This window comes from Sceloporus occidentalis, unplaced genomic scaffold (genome assembly GCF_023333645.1).
Source record: "Sceloporus occidentalis isolate IW3139 unplaced genomic scaffold, rSceOcc1.0.p SCAF_4, whole genome shotgun sequence".
Lineage (NCBI taxonomy): Eukaryota > Metazoa > Chordata > Lepidosauria > Squamata > Phrynosomatidae > Sceloporus > Sceloporus occidentalis.
In genome coordinates, this window is record NW_028316984.1 from 63,206,709 (window position 1) to 63,222,739 (window position 16,031).

The 16,031-nt window shown below is 39.3% G+C and overlaps 1 protein-coding gene across 1 annotated transcript in view; it reads left to right on the top strand.

Moving 5' to 3' along the window:
• DPP10 (dipeptidyl peptidase like 10) overlaps window positions 1-16,031 on the top strand; it is an 817,369-nt gene that overhangs the window by 158,561 nt on the left and 642,777 nt on the right. The window lies entirely within an intron of this gene.

The following is a 16,031-nucleotide window of genomic DNA, read 5'->3' on the forward strand; positions in this document are numbered from 1 at the left end:
GCCCCCTCAATGGTGACATTGCAAAACTCTCAGCACCCCTGTGTCCCTGTTGGACTCCCAATCCAGTGCTATGCAGCCCTGGAAACCACATCCACCAGATCCAAGACCTATGTTACTGCCCTGGAAGTTGTGACAGCATAAACCAGATCCCAGTAGAGGGAAGGTGGGTGAGGAGAGCTGAGCTGAGAATGGCACCAGGAGATGTGCCACATGGCCTTTTATAGGACCCTGGATCAATGAGGGGCAGGATGGGGGGGAAATCCCACCTACCCAGCCCCTCAACCAATTTTGAGTGGCGATGCAGTTGAAAGCGACCAGTCAGGAGGCACTTTCTGTCCCAGAACCCTCTGGAATTTATAGTCCCAGTGCTGGGAGGGAGTGCCTCCCCTTCTGGCCTTGGCTGGCCAATCACAGTCCTGGCAACCCGCCGTGGGGCATGTTGGAACTGCAACCCACCAAGCGGCCACTGAGGACCTGCAGCTCCCCTGGCATGGTAATTGGACCCCCTGGAAGTTGTGACAGCATAACCCATACTGAGTGGCCCCTTTTGTGTGCCTTCAAGTTATTGCTGACTTATGGTACATCTAAGGCAAACCCTACACAGGGTTTTCTTAGCAAGATTTGTTCAGAGGGGTTTTTGCCTTTGCCTTCCTTTGAGGCTGAGAGAGTGTTACATGCCCAAGTTCATCCAGTGATTTTCCATGACTGAGTGGAAATTCAAATCCTGGTCTCCCAGAGTCCTAATTCAACACACAAATGACTACACCATGCTTATTTCCAAATAAGGAGATTATCACACTGTCTGTTTTCTCCTGATCTGGGTATGGACTGAGACCAGGCTGAGACCATGTGTTATTGCACTGCCCTGTGTGCAGATCGGAGTCATCCTGTACCCAATTGGGACTTCTCACAGCAAAAAAAAAGTACTTTTCCATTTATTGCAAAGTATGGGAGAAGTCCTGATCAGGTATGGGATATCTCCTGTCTGGGCACGTGGTTGTGTGATAACAGCCATTTATGCATGGTCTCCCAAGCATGTAATTAATTAAGTAAATAGGTTAGACTACCTCACTACTAAATAAGTAAACAAATTATTAATTACATGCTTGGAAATTGTTACTTTGATGCTTCAAAATATCATTTTTTAAAAATCTCATATAGGAATGCTTTTCAGAGCCAGTGTGGCATAGTGGTTTAAGTGCTTGACTACAACTCTGGACACCAAAGTTTGCTTCTCCGCTTAACCATGAAGCCCACTGGGTGACTTGGGCAGGTCACATTCTCTCAGCCTCAGGGGAAAGCAGGGGAAAACTTCCTCTGGACAAATCTTTCCTATAAAATCCCATGGTAGGTTTGCCTTAGGACCGCTATAAGTCAGAAATGACTTGAAGGCACACAACAACAACAAATGAATGCTTTTGTGAATATTCCAAAGACAAACAAACGTTTGCATTGGCAAAAGTCAACAGGTATCATAATTCCCATCATGGAGTCCTTTCTGAACCTCCCTAAAGATGAGGAGCCTTATCTGTATGTAAAGAATTTCTGTATCACCTCTTAGCTCACATGGCTCCTGGGATGAACAAATAAAAATAAATTAAAGCAATGCAGAGTTTAAAATGTTCTAAAGCCACAGCAAAATACTCTTTAAAAATTCCTAAAAGAATCTAAAAACACTCATGGAATCCAGTTTTGAAACAGTTAAAGCAGCATTTTCAAACACCGAATGCAATGTAGAACAGCACTGTTTTGTCTGCCCACTAAGTTTATTGGGTAAGAAGTTTCATAGTCAAGATGCCACCACAGAGACAGCCCTGTTACATGTACCCACCAACCTAATTTCACAAGGTATTGGGACATGCAACAACGCCTTCTCTGAAGATCTCAAATATCTGGCAAGCTCAAAAGGAAGGAGAAGGTCTTTCAGATAAGCTAAAGCAAGAGGTAATCTTGATTCACCGTAACCTGGGTGAATTCAGGGGGATTCAAACTCAAACTTTCTAAAATTTCGCATTCAAAGCCCTAGATGTGGCTAGGTAAATCTGTTAATTTCAATTAGTCTCTCTGTTTTTTCCCCCCTTTCCATCCCAAATATGAAGAAATTTGTGATTTGGGGAGGGGATAAATGAACTGAAATTAAAATTTTGTCCATTCCCATTTGTAAATAGCACATCACCATTTCTGGAAACAACATAACCTTCCTGCAAAAAATAAAAACTACAACAACAACACTTTTGAACACAATGAATAATTGATTTTAAAAAATAAAATAAAAATAAGCACTTGATTAACAAATGAATAGAGTTTACTCTGGAACCACCTAAATGGATACTGTCATACTTTTCAGTAGCCTTGAGGCTGGGATAAATCTTTTAGCTGGAAAAGTCCTGAAATTATTCATCAATTATTTATCAAACCCCCCCACCCTCACTATCGCCAAATACAGCTGCCACACTGTTCCTGCAATTTTCTCCCTAGTCATTTCTGAATTGTAAGTATTTGCTTGGAAATATGTCTCACTGACATCAATGAAAATTGCTTCCAAGTGCTCTTGGGATCTCTACATAATTAAAATGAGACTAGCAAAACTGGAATGACTAGATCAAAGCAGGCCTTGCAAGATCTCATCTCCTTTACAAGCTAAACTGACTAAAGCTTCTACTTTTGGAAGCTCTAACTTGCAAAGTAAGGCAAGAAGTGTATATTGGGCTTGACATGGAAATGATGTATACATTGGCGTCTAGTGTGAAGTTACATTCAGTATGTAATTGTAAATACATTTACATGTGTTTATGGGAATGATGAGTAATGCTAGTACAAAAAAAATTACTAAGGATTCTGTATGGTGTACTATGGGAGGACATCAGTGGGGTGTGACATAATGGGTTACCACACTGGGTGATGCCAACCTAGTGAGACCATTATAATGCAGAGTATTTGTGGCCACATGATTATGTCCTCACTGCTAATCTGGATTTTCTAGGCAAATGTGAGGTAAAAGGCCTGGTAAAATTTACCACTTCCATCACCACCATTACTTTTGGAGGGCCTCTGGCTGGAGAGAAAATAAGAATGCCAGATCAAGGCCTGTGCTGATCCAGAGACTCCCTGGACCTATTGGTGGCACCATCACCAGTGCACCATATCTTCCAACATTACACAGATGAAATCTTGGATTTGTGTGACCAAACAACATCAAAATGTTGTTAAGATGGCAGAAGTTATGAATGAGGAAGAACACACAAGCTAGAAGAGGCAGCAGCATTTTAGTTTTGTCTGAAGCTTTTGGGAGAATCAATACACACACACCCCATCTCCTCTTCCCGCCCCTGAGTTAATTGTGTGTGGACTACTATTGTGATTTGAATTGAGATTTCACACATAGAAGTAAGATGAGGACAAAGGGGGAAAGTGTGTGAAGGCAAGAGATATTTTCAGGGCAGGTGAAAAAGTGGGATGACAGAGGATGAAATCAGACTGTCCTTTCCAAACTGGAAACGCTGGAGGGCATGGAGAACTGAAGGAAGAGTGATAAGTGTACGGTTTCCCTGCCAGTGTGATTGACAAGACTAGATTTCTCTCTCTCTCTGTTTTCAGATCCAGTTGCCTCTATGTAGATAGACAGATTTGGCCCGCGAGGAGGGGGGATGTCCACTATTCTGTAGCCCTAGCAAGCAAAACTTTGATGCTTTTTTGTTTTTGCTCGAGTTTTGCTTTGGTTGGTTCCAAGGTGGAACAATACAGGTGTATGTTCTGAAGAACATAAGAATGAGAAACACTCAAACTGGAATGCTTTGCACATCTCATTTTCTATTTCACCATTAGCAAATAGTTTTGGTAACTCTTTCCAAAGTGATAAGATTTTATGTTTCAGATCCCCAATAACTGAAGTGTTATTATTCACAGGCTAAGTGTCCTACCTAAATGAAATGGCTGAGATAAAGCAAGCAGTTGGTAGGCCGTGGAATACGCATTTCAAAATAACTGATACTGATATATTATGTAATATTGGCACACATGTTTTGTTTAAATATCTACCAGTTTGCTTCATCTCCAAATTGAAAGTAAATGCTGCTTCGTAACTTATCATCTGTGCACATTTGAAAGTTCAAAGCATCTGGTTATTATAATTAAGTATGATTCTGTGGTTACCTTTTGTATCCCAGCTTGAGGACCTCAATTGAATCTAATTATTTTTCAATTGAAAAGATGATATTTCGCAGATAGATACAGTAGATCAGGGCTCATTACTAAGGCTTCTCATTATTTTTAATGAGCAAGTTCATTATATTTGGTTCTAGGGAGAAGAAGACATAATTCTGTCGATGCAGGAAAGCTCATTAAACTTCAGTGGCCAGAGACACATGACTACCAGTCAAAATTTGGGCAACACTGATGATTATGGTCAACGAAATTACCTCATAGGATTTATAGGGTCTTATTCTAGCTTATATATAATAAGAAAGAGAGAGAGAAAAAAACTTCTCTTTCTGGGAGTCTCTTTTTATGGATTCAAATGCTTACTCCTCCAGTGCTCACTGCAGTTTTATTTGCAATAATTTTGGCTAGGACCATATACAGCTCTTGGTTAGATTGCACTCTGCTCTTCTTTTCACCATTAGGACTTTGGGTCTGTATAGACTGGTGAGAAAGGCTGGAAAGGGGGTGGAGTGAGGGTGTAACATAGTGTAGCATGATGCTGTGTGTCTCATCACATGATGGGCAGTGTCACATCCTGACGACACAGCACCAAAGGAGCACAGAAAAGCTGTAGCGCCAGTGGCTATGGTGCCCTTTCCATGATGCAGAAAGGAACTGCTTTTGCAGCTCCTTTTTGCACTGTGGAAAGGCCAGATGGGGGTTGTGGCATGTGGTTGCCACGGCCCCGATCTGACAAAGAAAAAGCAGCTGCAGGCCACCCCTTAGGGGAGGTCTGTTCAGCCCCTTAATCACACCAGCTTGTGTCCCACCACAATTGTACTAGAATCATAGAATCATAGAATCATAGAGTTGGAAGAGACCGCACGGGCCATCCAGTCCAACCCCCTGCCATGCAGGAAATCCAAATCAAAGCATTCCCAGCAGATGGCAATCTAGCCTCTGCTTAAAGACCTCCAAGGAAGTTCTTGGAGTTCAACAATGGAAACCTACCAGTTTGGCATCATTTCTTATCACATTTCCCCCCATAATAGTGCTTTGGCATTTCATGGCCATATGATCTTTTCTCCACACTTCAAAATACTGTTTTCTGGGAAGAAGTAGCTATTGAGGCTACTGTCTCCCAAAGGCAGCTGTTGTTTGAATGTACACACAGCAGTTGGCTTCAGTAAGGTGTTAGTAGCTGTGCTCACTGTGAGGGGGAGAGGGAGAAGAGTAGGATCATACCCATTGACATCACATGACTTCCTGTCAAGCAGAATTGCAGAGAAAGGGACCCATCGCAGGAAGGCAGTAATGTAATAGCAGTGAGATTGAAAATCTATTGATGGGTTTTGCCTCTCAGTGAAAAGGTACACTATAGTATCAAATGGGATGCAAGACAGAAGTGGGATGGCCATGACATTGTGTGATAAGTACTGGGCATAGATGTTTTTAGCATGTTAAAATTCCACTTCTCTAGTTTCATGTGACAAAGTTCTTAATTCCTACATGGGATGCTGCAATAACTAAGAGTCTCTAGATAATGGGTTACCAGCATCTGGAAGTAATTAGTTACAAGTAATGAGTTTCCAGAAAATTATTTTTCTAATAACACAATAAAGGACAAATCTACCTCTACTTGCTTTGAGTTTTAACAGTAATGTTTGAGTGACTTTTATAGTGATGGGTGTGTTGAGTTTACTAAATGGTAGAGGAAAAATATTACATGAATAAAAGGCTGGCTTGGGTGTTTTTTGTGCTGCCACCCTGTACTCTCTGGTGCGTGTTGAGGCAGTGACAAGGTGAATGGAAAGAGAGAGAATGCAACTTGTTGCATTCAGAGGTTTTTTTTTTTCTTTTAAATGTAAGATTGTAAAGATTTTAGTTCCTTGCAATAACAAAGAAAGCAACGAGTTACTTTTAAAGTGCTGTAATTATAACAGAAACAACTTTTGCATCCCCTAGAAATAAAATGGTGACAAATTATGTTGTCAAACTTACTATCTAGAGTTACTATATATCTTGCTAAGACATTCCTGCCAGATCAGATGGTGGAGTCTAGTTGACACTGAGAAATCTAGAGATGGATCAAGGATTTTACATTTTCACTACCATTGAACAATAGCATCCACCAATTTGTAGACATCCCAGATATATTACCATTGGTAAATGAGACACAATCAAAATGTTCCTCAGTGCTTGAAGAAGTACCTCTTCCTATATATCCCTGTTCAAGGACTGAGGTTACTGGGAGTGGCCCACAATGGGAGCAATTTACATGTGGCAGGAAATTCAGGAGAACCTTTTCTGTTCTGTTCATGTGCCCTCAAGTTGTCTGTTGACTTGTGGTGACCCCATGAATTTCATAGAGTTTTCTTAGACAAGGAATATTCAGAGGTGACTCTGCTAATTCCTTCCACTGTAATATAGTGCATAACACCTGGTATTCATTGTTGGTCTCCCATCCAAGTACTGACCGGGGCTACCGCTGCTTAGCTTCCAAGATGAGACAGGATCTGGTGTCTTTAGGGTATTTAGGCACCCCGTGAAATGCCATCTCTTTGTAGATGCCATTGACACTATGTTGGTTTCATTCCACTGCAAAGCATATATGTTTTAACCTCACATGTTTAATTGCATATGTTTGATACTTTTAAAAATTGTTTTTATTTTTTAAATGTTTAAAATGATTTTAGGATAAAATTGATTTTTATGATGAAAGGCAAAGTATAAATATTTTAATAAAATAAAATAATCAATTAAAAGTAGAGCCAGAATTTGCAAAGGCAGCTACAAATGTATAACCTAGAGTTGCACATTTGTGATTGGTTTGTATTCATGATTTCTATGTATTCACTTGTTGAGGGTATACATAGAGACTATGAAAGTCCTCCAATCTCCACTTACCAGGCAGCAGCAACTGTGAGCAACAGAAGTTTGTTCCCATGTCAGTCACGAAATAGCTGACTGATATTCCCACACCCATTACTGTGAGTGGTCTATAGCGAATTACAACAGGGATCCTGCTTCTAGCTATTGCCCAGGGGATTGCTCATGGGAGGAGGTGGAAACTTCAGTAAGCGGTTTCCCAAATGACAGGGGAACAAACCTTTGTCAAACTGCTGCCCAGTAAATTGGGATTAGGGTGGTTAGGCTGGGAAACACTAAACAACTATGTGACTAAGGTGGTGATGTAGCTAAGTAGGTGATACAGATTCACAACCTAAGAAATAATTTGGATGCAGAACAGACTTCTCTGCAAAGCAACATAGTATAAATCAATATATTATTTTAAGAAAGAGTTGCACTTATAGAAAACATTGATCCTTTTGAGGAATCACAATCTAAAACCTGAGGGATGACAACAGACACAGCTTTCTATTGCTCATTATATAAAAGTAAAAAAGAAACATAAATAATAAGTGATGATGCATAGGTTCCCTTCAGTATTGGTATGTGTTTCTTCTACATTAATAAATGATGTGATTTATAAGCAGGGAGTGCATTGAATATCACACATTTACATGGACATGATCTGTAATTCTAATTCAGTGAAGTTACTGCAATGGTATTGCACAAGTTTCTTCCATGCATGTAATATCAGACATACATGGAAGTAGCTCTGATGAGCTTTTAAATGTAAGCAATGAAGAGGAACATAACTTGGGTTTCATTGGGAATAAAAATGTATCAGACTGAGCAGCTCTTTATCCTATCCCATCCTGTCCTTTACCATGTGATACCATACTCTATGCTGGTGAAATGTAATAACTGTACAGTAGATACACCTTGTTAATGGCATAATTTACAGGCCAGACAGACAGATCAGGGAGAGGAATCACCTTCAGGATTTGGTCAGCATGCAGTGGTGGGATTTTTTGACAAATGGCTATAATGATCCCCTCAAGATTTTCTGTAAGTTATAAACTTAGTTGCTGCATGTACAAAAAAGAAGTCAGGGATAATTTCCCCATAATCAATAGACTGTAAGTAGGGATGAAAAGAATATTTGACAATAGTGGGGTGGGGATAGGTTGAAAAGGGAGATTTCTTGAGCATTGGGAAATCACAAGAAAGAAACCCCTTTTAAAGATGCAACTCTTTTATTCCTCTTTGTTTTCAAATACATTCAGAAGATTACTGTCCCTCAGCAGGGACCTTATAATGTCCTGGTTCCCCTGACATAGTCATCTAGTGGCCAGGGGCATAGTGGAGGGGAGCATCTGAGTAATAATAATCACTGGTTATGGATTGGTAGCTGGTGCACAGTCATGTAGGCCTCCTCCTAGACTCCTACAGATCTTCCAAAGGTCTCTGAGTGGGCCTAGTTGTCACACACCAGCTACTGGAGGATAACCACCAAATTCTCAGATTCCCTTCCCCTCCTACATGGCTACATGGGGGGGGGGGGGTCTCCTTCCATGAGAACATTTTCAAAAACAGCACTGTTTTAGAAGATGTTCCCCCCAGTGGTAAGAAAATCAGTTAAATTATCCATTCTCCATTGCAGGAATTAATATTGTGAGCTATGAACAATTAATGGACAATTAAAAGTGATGGACATTACAGACTTACCTCTGATGAATGATAAAATTGCTGGATAGCAAGAAATTGCTTTCTTTATATGGATCAAAGAGATCCCTGCATTTTTGAATTCTCCTTTGTGGCACAGCTAAGGGGACTGTTATGATGAGTGCCTACAGTTCATAATTTACCACAATAACATATTGGTGTTGCCTCTGGAAATGTCTTGTTTGTATTTCTACTCTTGTTATTCTCACTTGCTACATCCATAAAATCTGAATCACTCTCTCCATCTTCCAGTGCCGACATTTGCTTCAATATTTAGCACTTCATGAAATACCCAGATAGTTGTCCTCCCTAGTGATCTTTGTTAGAAAACAAATTGCCTAGAAATTTCATGCAAGTCAACCATAATGGTAGAAAAGCTTTACATCAAAGGGACTGGTATGAAAATTGTATTATTATTTTTCATCCTGCAAAGCTACTGAACCCTGGGAGACTTACAAATCTAGAGAATGATCCCAAATGCTGAATTTTGCTCTTGTATTTCAGAATTAGCTTACGGCTACATAAAATTGCATATTGCAAGATTGTTCTTGGGGGAGTATGCAAAGCTCCAGTTTCCCAAGCCAGAGTTATCATTAATTTAAAATCAAACCTTGATCCTGTATGGGTTTGTGGGATGCACAGCAGAGAGAACAAAGTATTAACCAAAACTGAATATATCAGTTGCAGAAAGAGTATAGGCTCCAGCAGCAGGCCTAATCACAGTAAGAGAAAACTGGTTGTCTAACTTTTCTATTGCCAAGTATTTGGCCCATAAAGTATGGAACATGCTGAGCAACAACACAACTGGGACTATCTGGATAGCATGAAAATATGAAAATATAGCTATTTATTGTATCCCCTTCCTTGCCTGCATTCCCATTCCAATAAGATAATATACATTATCATAATTCACAACTGTAAACTGCAATTAGGGCTGTGCTTAGATTGTGCCTTAAAATAAAATCTGTAATCTGTAAGAAAACGAGTATGTTCTTAGAATAATGTATCTAGGCATCAATTCAAAGTTATAGCCATGTTAGTATGTAGAGTCAATATGTAGAGAGATCTTGTACAATCTTTGAGACTAACTGAAAGAAAGAAGTTGGCACCATGAGCTTTCATAGACTTCAATGTACTTCCTCAGAGGAAATCTACTGAAGTGTACTTTCTCAAAGGAAATAGACTGAAGTCTACAAAAGCTCATGCTGCCAGCTTCTTTCTTTCAGTTAGTCTCAAAGATGTATGTAGGTATCATCAAGAGAAGTTCAGTTATTCTGATTTTTCTATACCTCTTATTTTGGGATTTGGATTTTTGCTGGCATTATCTTGTGTGTGTCATGTGTTGCATTGTTCTGGCTGAATAAACACAGGCCTATGGCAACTAGGAGGAAAAAGAATCTGATGGTAATATGTTAGTCTAGCTACCTTTATTATGCTTGAAGTCTTGATTTTACCCTAGATATGAGGAAAGGTGAGTTAGGACAAGTTGTCCTCATTCTGCATGCTAAATGTTAATGATTCCCTGACTTCCATGTTACCATTTCAGTCAAGTGACCCAAAATGACAAATCTAAAGCTTTGATCCAAAAGTATACTTTAGTCCTGATGGTCCTCATGCCAGAATAGAAAAACAGATTAATAAATCACCCAGGCATCCTCGCGATACTCTTTTATTATAGGAACTTCCACCTGATTGTCACTTGAAAGCTTGGCTTTGTAACGCTTAGCCAGTTGGCTTCAGTGCAGTCAAGAAGCTAGGAAGCTCTGAAAGTCTTTAATTAAGCTCTTCATTCCCTTCTTTGGTCTCATCCAAATTATGCCCAAAGTTGTTCTCTTTGCAGTCTTTATCTATATCCTGTAACTGTCCCTGAAATGAAGATTCTCTGGGCATTCCTGAATATTAGTGGAACACTACAAAGATTCTTGGCCTAATTCGCACTTACCTCTTGATTCGATTCCTGCACCAATTCCTGAAACCGGTTCAGCAAACACAGTGGTTCTCACTATGTTTGCGCCGATTTCAAGAATCGGTGCAGGAAGTGACAGCTGCGGTTTCCCCGCCATACCTCCCTCCATCCTCCTGGCCATACCGTGGGTGGAGGAGAGGCCGGGGCGGAAGGAGAGAGGCAGGCCAGGAGGACTGAGGAATGCCAAGGCAGAAGGAGTGAGGCAGGCTGGGAGGATGGAGAACAAAGGACAGAGCAGACATGTATGGCCGGAAGGCTGGGAAAGCCACTGCCAGTGGGAACTAGGGCAGAGTCGAATCCCACTTGGGCTGAATAAATCGATTCAGCCGAAATAAAAACACCCCATTTTACCAGCAGGTTAAATGGGAAAAACCATGCCCCCCTTTCCCAATTGCTTTAGTGATTTGAATTAAGTGGGAACCATGGTGGTTTAAACCGGGTCATTTGGAATCATGATCCGGTTTAAATCATAGTGGGAATAAAGCCCTTGAGAACTTTCTTCATAGAACCAAACACAAAGTCTGCCATGATTCACTTGGTAGGCTTCCTGCTATTAGAAAGCTTACACTTTGGAGCTGGACCTGCAAATTATTCAAAAACTACCCATTGTCTGGCTGACTCAGTGGTTGCAACTGACTTTATCCTTAGCTTTCCAAAGACAGGGTTGTAAGATTTCAGCCCTTCAAAGCCAAAGATCTAATTTGCATGTTATGCATATTGCTGGAATTAGCAATAGCAATAGCAAGTACATTTCTATATTGTTTATCAGTGCACTTAAGCACTCCTTAAATGGTTTACAAAGTGTAAGCTAATTGCCCCCAACAATCTGAGTACTCATTTTAGCAACCTCAGAAGGATGCAAGCCTGAGTCAAGCTTGAGCCTTTTGCTAGTATTGAATTTGCAACCTTATGGTTTGTGAGTGAGCGGCTGCAGTACAGGCACCTAACCACTCTGCCACAAGGGAATATTACTGTTTGCATTCTTTTTACAAAAAGTCAAAACATTATTAGTTTTTTCTACTACTGTTACCCAGAATTGATATCAATTTTTATAGTAACTACTCTTATATGACAACTAGTGCCATCATCAATGTTTATTGTGCTACCCAAGGCCCATGATAAAAAGCTTTAAATATACAAAACATTTAAGATAACAGGTACAAAAATACAAAAGGCACCCTATAATTTGATGTGCAGTAACCAATGTTATTGTTAAGCTAGCATAAAAGGTAAAAACATTTCAAGTTATAGGTAAATTTCTAAGTTGCCAACTTGAAATCAGTTTAATACTTTGTGTTTACATGGCAATTTGTGGCAATTTTATCTAACTCTCTCTTTCTAATCTTTTTTACAGCCAAGGCAAAAAGGGCCACTTTATGTGTTACATAGTCATTGGTATCACTCAAAATAAATTGAATTGATTCTACAAGAGAGTTTCCACTTCCATTTGTCAGCAAGAGTGTTACGAATTTCTTTTGGGGATTGCTATAGATATTTGATATAGAGGGTTCAAATTGGCATGTAATGCACAATATCCTCTACCTGACATTGGCTACAAATTCATAGTCTGTTTTCAAAGAGTACCTTATAATAGTGGCATTACTTGAAATTGCAGTTCAGTGAAGGCAGTTCTTAAGGTAGATGATTTGCCTTTCATCAAATATCTGGCTCTAAAATGGAGAACTAGTATAGAGTAATAGTCAGAATGCTGAACTATGAAAAGGGATCAAAGTTCAAATCCCTCCTTGATCATTTACAATATGACCTTTGGCCATCACTATCTCTTAGCAAATTTATCCTTTCAGACTAATTGTGGGAATTCATAGCAAAAACACAAGCATGTAAAGTGGCCATGTACATTCATTATGTGGAGGTGGTGGTGATGATGATGATGGCAGCATTTTGTCATTCACAGGCATTTCTGTATTATCCAATGAATACAGCATTTATTACCAGTTATGCCTTGGAACATATGAATGAATTAATTGATGTTATGAGTGTACATACTTATTAGGAATCTTGTAACTTTGGAGTGTCAAGCAAATTGGACTAAAAAACCCCACATTTGCATAGAACTATCTAAAAGGAGAATTTTATTGAACACCCAGCAATAAAGATATACACAATAGTTGCATTGAAGAATTGCAAATATTATGGTAGAGCTTCACAAATGGCAGAAGTCCATGCAGAACAGCAAACTGGGAAGGGTGTGAGGATTTGGAATTAACAACGTTTTGAAGCTGTAGAGGTTGCTAACTGAGGTAGAGATAAGACAATGAGGTTCAAAAGTAAGAACAATACAATGCTTTCTCTAATCTACAGAGAGAGAGAGAGAGAGAGAGAGAGAGAGAGAGAGAGAGAGAGAGAGCAGAAAAAGTGGGAGCAGTTTTGAGGAGCAGCAATGTGCTGGGAAAGTACCCCCTGAAAGGCATATATGAAAGATTGAAACATTACCTTTCCTTAGCCCTGTTGGAGTTGTAAAAAGCTAGGGATTCCTCTTTGGCTGGAAGAGTCCAAGGAAAAGAAGTCTAAGCAAGGTCCTCTTAAGCTAGAGGCAGGCATTTGAGGAAGAGAAATGGATGGACGGATTGCTGTCAGTTTGGATCCTTCTTTCAAAGCATCTGACACAGAGGAAAATGAGGATGGCATCTAAATTTCTCTAAAATAAAGGAGCTTCTTCTAATAAAAGGTGTCCATTTGCCTTCCTGAGACATATTGGGTCAACCAAAAGCTCAGAAAAGCCACTTAAAAAAAGACAGTGTCAATCAGCCTTCCTCCAAGGAGGACATTTCCTATCAGTGTCATTTCCTGTAATTAATGCATTCTTTGCCAACTGCTGGAAGAGATAGAATTTTATCTGGAGACCTTTATCTGGATAATATTCAGTATTTTAGTTATTTAATTGGAAGCGTAAACAACTTGATGTTGGTAGGTAATGGAGTTCAGCAGAGGTGCTAGCTATAGGATTTGACCAGGAAACCTGTTGTTCTCCTAGGCCAGAGAGTCAGAAATAGTTGTGTATCTCTTTAAAAGAAACCAGTGAACATATCACAGAAAGTCCTTGAGACCTACTGACATTTGATTCACAGGGGAAGATGTAGAGGAAAGCAAGGACAAATTATTTGTTGTCAGAATCTTAGGTCCCTTCCAGGAGAAATGCAGGATGTAAAACAAACAAACAAATAAATAACCTCACAAAGCACCCATCTTCCCTTTTATTTGGCTTACCTTGTGCCTTCTCCCTTGCTCCTTGGGCCCTCCCACTGGACCACTCACCCTCTCTTCTCTCCCTTCCTCTCTCTTGCTTTATCTCATGCCTTCACTCCCTTTCTCCACAGATGCAAATTATGAACATCTTCAGACTCCATGAAACCTTAACTATTATTAGTCATATTGCATCTGCCTTACCTTGTTGTGTTTCTCCTTCACCAACCCAATGTCTCAATTGCTTTCTGTGCAATCTCTGTAAAGAATTCTGAAAAATAGACTTCATCTGGACTTTTCTTCAAAGCCTACAATTTCTCACAAAGTTGCAACACTGACCCAGGGAACTGGAAATAGAAGCTGAGAAATAATACACCTCAAATATTGGTCACTGGGGAATGGCTCACATTGGGGAAACACATTAAAAAGGATCAACAGGCTAGATTATGATGGCATTCACTACAAGCACATTTGAGGACAAATACTGCTGCTCTATGAATTCAAGCCATCCCACCACCAGTATGAAAAGAAATCACCTTTTTAAATTCAAAAATATTCAGATGAAATTTCCCCGTTCATTTAACAATTCTTCTTTCTAATGCAGAGTTGGAAATTCTAGGCTGAGATAGTCTGTTTCCAAATGGATTATCATACAAGGTGTTTCAACATGTCAGTTCAAAGCACTGCTAAACTGTAGAGCTGGAAGAAGGCAGGACACAAAGGATCAGCTCAGCTCTGAATTGTATAGGCTGGATATATACACAAAAAAAAACAACCATACATTATTGTACTTATTGTTACTTGTTCATCAGTTTGTTCTTTCATTTGTTGGTACTCATAAATAAAACAGAGCCAGGAAAAACAGCACTGGCTTTCACACATAATATGGATATTTGATTCTACATTCTGTAGTCCTATTTTACATTCAGTTAACAGACATTCCTTAGAAGTGAACAAATTGCATTTGAATGTGGATTCCTAATTATCAGTACTCCTACCCTAAAAACCTATGCATTAGTCATGGTAAATGGAAATCTGCTGTTTGTCTATTGGATTTGCAAGTGATATGCACCACGGCTATTATCTGTTTGTTTGTTTTTCATGGTTGTTCTCATTATTTTTTTATTTGCCTTATTAGTGGCATTTAGATAAATGGAAAATTAAACCCTAACAATTAGCATGCTCTTTATGAACTGCTTTTGACAATGCCTCCTATGACTGAAAAGTGTCATTTATTGTTTAACTTCTCCATTCTTGGCAATGTACATGTGCTATTTCTATACAGAGAGAAAAATCCAAACATACAGTTTCTGGACACATTTTCTTAAGCAGTTGAAGGAAAATAATGCAATATGTATGGATAGAAAGAATTAATTGCTCCTTCAATTGAAAAGAAGATGGGAACCACTAGTAGAGTTTTAACTATGGTGACAACGGCAGTACAACATAAGGATATGATAAACTGACAATGAATACACAGAAGACCACCTTCCTAAGCTTTGCTTGAGAGAACAACTAAAGAAAGATGGATGGGCTAAGCTATGTCAAATGCTACTAACTTCTGAAATCTTCTCATCAGATCTTTTTATTACGTTGGAAATTAAAAACAAACTGAGAGATTGGGTATACAAGATGGACAATAATCAGGATATAGATGTAATAAAATCTTCAAACTTTTCCTATTGGTATTGGCTGCTGAAATCATGAATGAGCTTTGTACTAACAAATGCTTACCTTTGACCGGCATATAGTGATAGTGATAAGTCATATACACATAGCCTTCTTTGCTAAGGCTGCAAAAAGTATTTGTACAATCACTCTGAATGCTATTGTGGTTGGCTATGTAGAGTAACCCAACTTTTGCATTTATTTTGTTATTGTAAAATATATTATCTTATGTAGCTTGTAATAGCTTTGGTTAAATATAATAGAAGGTGACTGACGGACTAACAGTGAATTAAATTTTCTTGAGCAGCTAAGTCTACATCCCTGGCCAGTAGAAAAATAGGACATTGAAATAGTTTTCCTGAGGCTGTATAGCATTTGCTTACTCATTCTATTGAAATAGTAAGAAGTATGTGGATTCCTGTGTACAACTAAAGGGATGTCATGGAAATGTGCTGAAGAGCCCACCTGTTGATGGAAGCAG